The 8,278-nt window shown below is 44.2% G+C and overlaps 1 long non-coding RNA gene across 1 annotated transcript; it reads left to right on the top strand.

The window, feature by feature from the left end:
* Positions 1-1,213: 1,213 nt before the first annotated feature.
* LOC138850008 (uncharacterized) lies at positions 1,214-8,023 on the top strand. Its single transcript, XR_011389393.1, has 2 exons — positions 1,214-1,383; positions 7,653-8,023. It is a non-coding gene; the product is annotated as an uncharacterized lncRNA (long non-coding RNA).
* The last annotated feature ends 255 nt before the right edge of the window (positions 8,024-8,278 follow it).

The raw sequence follows: 8,278 nt of genomic DNA, 5'->3' as shown, positions 1-8,278 counted from the left end.
GGCAATGTGGCATAGCAGGTAAAGCTGCCTCCTGCAGTGCCCACATCCCATATGGGTGCCAGTTCTAGTCCCAGCTGCTCCATTTCTGATCCAGCTCTATGCTATGGCCTGGGAAAGCAGTAGAAGATGGCCCACGTCTTTGGCCTCTGAACCTATGTGGGAGACCAGAAGAAGCTCCTGGCTCCTGGCTTCTGATCAGCCTAGCTCCAGCCATTGCAGTCATTTGGGGAATAAATCACTAGATGGAAGATCTCTCTCTCTCTCTCTCTCTCTCTGTGCCTCTGCCTCTCTGTAACACTGCTTTTCAAATAAATAAATAAATCTTAAAATAAAAGGCTTATTTGGTTTAAAAAATAGTTTGGAATTCCATTCACCATTTATCTCCTTTCATCTCCTCCAGTGACTTCTCAGGCAATAGATCTCAAATGAATCAATGAGTTGATAAACCAGTTCCTCTTTGGTCAAAATACCCCATCTTTTCTGCTCTCTCTGCATCACTGGAATTTCTCCTATACCTGAATACTATATGTGATGGTATTTAAGTCCAATAGAAGTAAGTTGCAATCTCATATTGAGCCTGCAGGTGTTGGGTGTATGTGATTCCAGCCCTTTCGAAAGACAGGCAAGGATATTCATACTTAACTTTAGTGAATGACGGGGAGTGATTGAACCTGAGTCCATAATTTCAAAGTGATAAAAGATGAACTCTCTGCTTTATCATGACTACAAATTCAGCACATTACACATTGAGTATTTTTAAAGCAAGGGATATCTCTGTTATTGTTTCCTTCTTTACTGGTAAGCTTTTTATGACTGCAAGGCAGGATCAGGGTTTCCATAAACTCCTGTAAAAAATAAAAAGAGTTCACAGGTTGGAGAATTTTCAAATTCCTCTCATTTTTGCACATCACACTTCCAAAGACAGAGTAAGTATTTGCATATTCAAGGTGAAATCCCATGGAAAGATGTCTCGTGCCCAGTTTTGTTTAGTGATTATTTCTACACTTTTGAACTGGCCCTATCTTCAAAATATGTCAGCTCAAACTGCACAATACATTTAGGTATTAATTAGCCAGGCTAATTATCCAGACTTGTTTAGACTAAGTAAGTGATGAAACAGCTTCAATCTGTTGGATTTTTCCTGAACAACTAACAGTAAAGCATGAACTTGTTATGACTAGTAAATTGCACAAACCACAATTCGCAAGGAAGAAACAGATTCTGCCTTCCCTGAATGCAGGCCCTCGTTTGCCAAGTCTGGTCCCCAGCCCTCTCCGCCTGCAAAGGTACTTTGAAGAAAGGCCTTTCTGTCTCCTCACAGCAGAAAATCAATACGGCACGCTGGAGGGGAGGATGGAGAGTTAAAATGTCCTCTTCAAACTGGTGAGTAAACACCTCCTCCGTGCTGGGGATGGTGCAGCCCAGAACTGCAAGCTGCAAGACAGACTCCAAATAAAACCCTGCTCCAGCACAAAGCATAAAACTCTGCCCCAGCATGGAGCAGCGAGGAGGGAGCTCGGCCCTGGCGCTGGCACAGCCAGCCCTTTGCCTCGTGTAATTTCATTTCTGTGCAAAATGCAGATCTGTGTGCGCCCGCAAAATTGCATAATTTGCCATTTACCCAGCTGTTATCCAGCAAACCTATTCTTTGCACACTGATCTGCCTGGCTGCCTAATAAATCCACAGGAAGGGAGGGCGGGGGAGGGAAAGTTTGCACCATGCACTGAGTTCTCAGCTTCTCCCTCAGCTCAAGCTGCCTGCCCCTCCCATATTTAGAGAAAATCACAGGCCTCAAAGCTTTCATGAATAGGATCTTGGCGTGGGTCCTTCTCTCCCCAGCCCTCACCCCTTTCTGGTAGAGATATATGCTTTTTATGTCCTTTGTGTTGTAACCTGGTTATGTCTCCTCTGCCTCAGGTCTGAAACAAAGCTCCCTGTCCTCTTGCTTCTCCCTTGCTGCTCTCCTATTTCTCCTGCGACACCCTGGTATTTCTGGCTTCTCCCCTACATTGAGTCAGCTCTGAGTATGGGTTGCAGAAAGCCTCTCACGTCATCCCCAAACACGAAAGGTGGGCAGGCTCTGACAGCTTCTGGCAGCCCACTTCCTCAGGCTAGTATTTTTCCGCTACAATGATGACAAAAGATAAGACATTGTTCAAATGTTCCTAAGCCAGGGATCATCTAAAAGCAGAGCGTGGAAAATACAAAGCAGTGCAAGTTGCCAGGGACAAAATGCACGTGTCCTTTTTTTTGTGCCACCACAGTGCTCTCCCACAACCCAGTAGAAGGGAACCCTCATTAGTTGGGGTGCTCAGAGTTGCTGTGAGGAGCACCACAGGGAGCTGGAGCTTGACAATGGGGGACTGGGGTGCCCTGGCCTGGGGACCTACGGAAGCCAAGAGAAGTTGCTGTTTCCCTGCAAAGCCCCTGAGCTCTGCTCAGAGGGAGCCACTGTTTTCTACTGCTCTTCATCACTGCTAATGAGATCAGGATATAAAACAATTTCTGAACTAGTAATTGCCCCTAGTGGTGAACTCTGCCAGTGTTAACTCTTGTTGTAGCATATACAATGCACATATGTACTTGGGTTTACAACATAGATGTGTCTTGGGAAATGTGGTGGATGAATTATATTTTATAAATATAAAAAAATGCCCTTGGGAGGTTCATTATTTAAAGACATTGTACCATTAGCTGTTTGTAAACAACATAACATTTTGGGTAAATATAGGTTTTCTCGGGCAAGTAGGGTCATATTTTCTTCTTTTAAAATGAGCATGATAGCATATTTCTTCAAATAGAAAATTCTGAAAAATTTCCTTAGATTCCTATACAATCTATGGTAGTGCTCATTAAGGCTGGATTTTGAATAAACAACAACTGACTTCTGGACGAATCAGAGGCATAGCTTGTATATCCCACACAAGAGCTTTTGTTTTATCTTTTCAGGAAGATGCAGCCACTCTGCTTTCAATGGGAGTGTTTCCTTTGTAAAAGAAAAGCTGCCCTCACAAGTCTGTAGCCCCTCACCCAGAACCACATCTTTTCTGTAGGCAAAAAATATCAGTGTGGGGGACATCTAAGACATCTGACAGCCTTTTTATCCTGATCTGTCTCCATAGGTGATGGATTTTAATTCACATTAATAGTGAATTTCTGACAATTAGGGCTTCCTAAAAACGAAATAAGCTTGTACAATATGGATAGCCATTCTTTAGGTATATTGTAGAAGTTCCTTAGATATGGAAGTGTATTAGCCAACCTATCAGATGGCTTTTGTTGCTAGTTCTTGGCGTAGTTTTTTATTGTGGTAAAATATTCCTAACTCAAAAAACAGCCACTAATGACATTTCCTACATTCTCAAAGTTTGCAACTGTCATCCAGTTCCAGAAGGCTCAGCACCCCACGGGAAAACCTGTGCCCCTTGAGCAGCAACTCCCACCCACCGCACTCCACCCTCCAACTCCTGGCACCCACGACCCTGCCTCCCGTCTCTCTAGATTTGCCTTTTCTGGACATTTTATAGAAACAGAATCACATGATGCATAGCCTTCGTGTCCTGGCAGCCCCTCCAGGTACACATCACCCCTACACCATTGCTTCCAGCTCTGCCTTTTATTCCCATCCCTCTCCTTTCCCTCCCCAGACTCACACCAGGTTGTTTGTTCAGTGAAAACTCTCCAGTTCCCAGATTCCCAGCTGTGTCAGAGCACCCCAGGGACCTCACTGGCAGCCTCTGCCACCAAGTTTCAGGCTGACCAGGGCACCGCCTGTGGAGGTGGAGGAGCACTTAGTCACCTCAACATTTTCCCGGATTTTCATATTTTAAAATAAAATGTGAGAGGCGCGTTTTCCCTTACTGACAAATTTAAGTGATAATTAACTGGTAACAGAAGATCTCCTCTGAAGTGTCAGGATGTGCTTGCACTGAACAAAGCCACACCAAAGATTCACTCCAAGGTTTGCCTGGGACCAAACGAGCTGGCAGTGCTCACCCTGTCCCAGGTGTGCAGGGTTCTACACAGTATTCACATTGCACCTGCAATTTCTTTGTGTTGCCAGAAGCAGCATAAGGAAGAGCAGAATGTGGTATGATGGGGGTGAGTACTGGAGTCCAGGTGCAAAGACCCAGCTGCCTTTTATTATCGACGTGACCTTGGGCGAGGCGGGAAACCACCTGGGCTGTGGATTCAAAGGAGGGTCAGTTGTAAGGTGGCTCACTTCACCAGGTCACTGCCAAGATTGACGTCAAGAAAGGGATCCCACAGACAAAAGCTCTTTGCACACTGACCACACCCCCGAGATGTGCGCCAGCATCATGTTATAGATCAGGTTATGTCCATGTCCGCCAGTGTGACAGAATCCAGTGACAGAGCCTACAAAGAGCTCATACAGATTAAAAGGGGTCACAGGGTAGGGTCTTCACAGGGGGAGGAAGCGATCTCTCTCTCCTGTCTCTCCACATGTACACAGAGAAGACAGCTCTTTACAACCAGAGAGGCCTCCCTAGAAACAGAATTTGCCAGCACCAAGATCCCAGCCTACGAGGCTCCAGAACTGTGAGGAAACAAGGTTCTGTCATGGCCTTTGGCTATGGCAGCTCTCACAGGCAAAAACATGTGACACGGGCAAGAACTCTGTTGTATTTTCTGCTTCTGTGCCTAGTACATTGCTACATTGCTCAAGACATGGCAGATACTTCGTAAGATTTTAATGAATTGGTGAGAGGGAAAAAAATTGTGTCATTAAGATCCTTGATAATAACCCTCAAGGGGGCATTCTCTACTGACAGCTACCCAGATGGTTCTCCTACCTTGGAAGCAGCTTGGGACAAGCAAGCGTGTTGCCCCATTTATCTTTCTTTTCAATGTTATTGACTTAGAGTGGAGACAAGAAAACTTGCTCATTAATGTAAAAAATAGGAAAGAAAAAATGACTTCAATCTGAGATGTATTCCTTTAAGCCTAAGAAAACTGACTCCAGATGTATTTCTTTTGGGATTTATCCTGCCTGATCTGTAATGTTGTGATTATACTTTTACTTCATACAGCAAAGTGATTCTCCAGTAGGTACAACATTGTAAGTGTTGTGTTTTCAAGTCTAGAGGTTTCTCCCAGACTGGAAGTAGCTCACTTTCTCCTTAATTCCTCTGTTCTTTATTTCTTGTTATTTCAGTAATGATTTTAATTTGCTTGTTTTTAAAGATACTTTTTGAAGCATAAGTGACAACATTTTAATGGAAATCTCTAACTTCATATTATTAACACCTACATTTAAAAGACAGTTTTTTATATAACCACAGTGTCATGAAACCTAACACAATAGCAATAATTTCTCATTTCATTTAGTACCCACTCTACGTCTGTTTCGAATTGCTCCAAAAGAATTCAACGTCCTTTTATAGTGGGTTTAACTCAAGGTCTTCACACAGCCTTTAACGTGTGGGGACAGAAACTTTGTGTCTTGTAACTCTATTCTTGTCCTTGCTTGCTGCTAATCCAGTGCTCAGTGAAGGGCTTTTCATAGAACAGACATTTATTGAACTGTTCCATGTGCCAAACATGTCTTAATTGCTAGTGATGCAAATACAAATAGGACATGATTTGGCACTCAGAACTCCAATCCTACCAATTTGGCTTAACCAAAATGAATGTTGAAGGAAACGAATGAATGCAATCAAGGTGAAGCTATCAGCCCTGATAGCTGGCTATTTTTGCTTCAGAGGTTTTTGGATTGGAGTTGGCTCAGTTTTCTTATGAGAAGCACCAGTTTAGCATTTCATGTAGCTGAGGACAAGATTTAAGTTTTCATTGTTTGAGCACCATTTCAGAAATGTTGCTGAATAATATATTACTGTTTTTTGTTAAAAATCCTTTTTTATTTTTTTATAAATTTATTTGAAAGGAAGAGTTACAGAGACATACGTACACAGAGAGATCTCCTACCCACTGGTTCACTTTCCAAATGCTTGTGGCAACTAGGGTTCAACCAGGCTGGAACCATGAGCCAAGAACTCAATCTGGGTCCCCCAAATAGGTGGCAGGGATCCAACTACTTAAACAATCACCAGCCTCTCAGGGTGCACATTAGTAGGAATCTTGATCAACACCAGAGCCAGGACTCAAACCCACACAGTCCAATATGGAATGCAGGTGTCCCAAGCAACATCTTAACCACAGGGCAAAGCTCCTGCCCTTACTCATTTTTCCCATTGGAGTTGGTCAAGAGATATTTTTTGTATTTTATTTCCACAAAAAAAAAAAAAAAACAAACTAGATATTAGATATCAGATCACCCTGCTCATTGATGAAAGCAATCCATCCTTTAGTAGTGTTCTGCTATCCACAAGATACGAGGCCACTCCTTAGGCAGCCTGCCAGACTGTCTTTAAGCTGGGCTTGCCAACTTCTCAAGGCTTATCTCCTAACATACATCCTTGTCTCCACCAAAATAGATCATTGAAAATTGTTAACCCCAGGTCTGACATTGTGGCTTAGCAGGTTAAGCTGCTGCCAGCAGCACTAGCATCCCATTTGGGTACCGGTTCAAGTCCCAGCAGCTCCACTTCCAATTCAGCTCCCTGCTGATGCTCCTGGGAAAGCAACAAAAGATGGCCCAAGTGCTAGGACCCCTGCACCTACATGGGAGCCCCAGAGGAAGCTCCTGGATCCTGGTTTCTGTCTGGTCTAGCCAGACATTTCGGCCATTTGGGGAGTGAACCAGTGTGTGAAAGATTTCTTTGTCCCTCTCTCTCTCTCTTTGCCTTTCCCTTTCTCTCTCTCTAATTCTGCCTTTCAAATAAACAAAATAAATCTTTAAAAAATAGAAGATATTGGTGCCCTGACTTACGTCCCTAGCCTTCTCCAGGCCTCGGCTCCTGCTGTTTCTCTGCAAAGAAGGCTCCACCTGCCCTTTTCACGTCCTCTGCTCCTCTTCACCCAACCCCTACACATCACTGAATACTCAGGTCAGCTGCCCCTTCCTCCAAAAAGCCTTCTGTGGCCCCTTGGACTTGGCTGGTACTACTCCTTGGTCCTCTGGGGTACCATGTATAGATCTTGCTCCACAGACAATATACCGAGCTGCAGTGATCTGGCAACAGTCTGGCCTCTCCTTCCCTCCCCTCTCTTAAGCAGACATGACCTTCTCCAGAGCCAGGATCACTTGACCTTCATCTCAGTTTCCCCAGAGCTGAGCCAAGGCAGGACAATAGGAGGCCCGCAAGAATTTGTTGGGCAAAATCCCTAGAAGATTACAGTGGGAATTAAGTACTGAGAAGAGTTTAAGAGGTCAAGGTCAAGATGTTCTAAACTACTACAGTCAGGTGTTGTCAGATGTCAATCAGATGATGTTGGTACTGAAAAAAAATGCAAAGAATCTTTAAGGGTAGCACTTTCATTTGGCAGGAGAGTAAACGAAAGCCAGAGAAGAAATGAACATGGATGTTGTAGACTATCTGCAAAGGTAGGTATGAAGTATAGGGGAACCACAAGAAATAGTTCTAGACTAGAAACAGCAGAGGAGCTAGTAGCCATGATGTAGGCAGGGAGATAGCTAACATAGGGGAGCTGAGATTGCCAGCCTTTTGCAGTCCCAGTTGTACTGCAGTGCCATCTGTACTGCCAAAACCACACCTTTCTTTCCATGCAGGAAAATCAAAACTTCCTTGGCGGGGCTGGCGCTGTGGCATAGCGGGTAAAGCCTCTGCCTGCAGTGCTGGCATCCCATAGGGCACCGGTTCAAGTCCTGGCTGCTACACTTCTGATCCAGCTGTCTGCTACGGTCTGGGAAAGCAATGGAAGATGGCCCAAGCGCTTGGGCCCTTGCACTCGTGTGGGAAGACTTAGAGGAAGCTCCTGGCTCCTGGCTTCAGATCTGTGCAGCTCCGGTCATTGCAGCCAATTGGGGAGCGAACCAGCAGATGGAAGACTTCTCTCTTTCTCTCTCTCTTTCTGCCTCTCTTTCTCTCTGTGTGAAACTCTGCCTTTCAAATAAATAAATAAACCTTAAAAAAAAAAAAACTTCCTTGGTTTCGCAGCTTGAAATTGGTACCAGCTAAAAATAACTAACATGGCTGCCAGCAGCATCCTCATAATTCCCTTTAGCTCTTACAAAGTCATTGTAATAAAATTACCGTGGCTGATACACCTATTTCCATCATTCACTTGACAGCATGACATTTCCAAGTTTTGAAAAAAAAAAAAGGCCAGTACTTGAGCCCCACCCCAAACTCCATCCCTTATGAATATTCAATTAACCCCTGTGCCAGACACTAT

The sequence above is a fragment of the Oryctolagus cuniculus genome, chromosome 6 (assembly GCF_964237555.1).
Source record: "Oryctolagus cuniculus chromosome 6, mOryCun1.1, whole genome shotgun sequence".
In the NCBI taxonomy this organism is placed as follows: Eukaryota; Metazoa; Chordata; class Mammalia; order Lagomorpha; family Leporidae; genus Oryctolagus; species Oryctolagus cuniculus.
The sequence above is the reverse complement of the archived record's forward strand: the minus strand, read 5'-3'. Positions and strand labels throughout refer to the sequence as shown.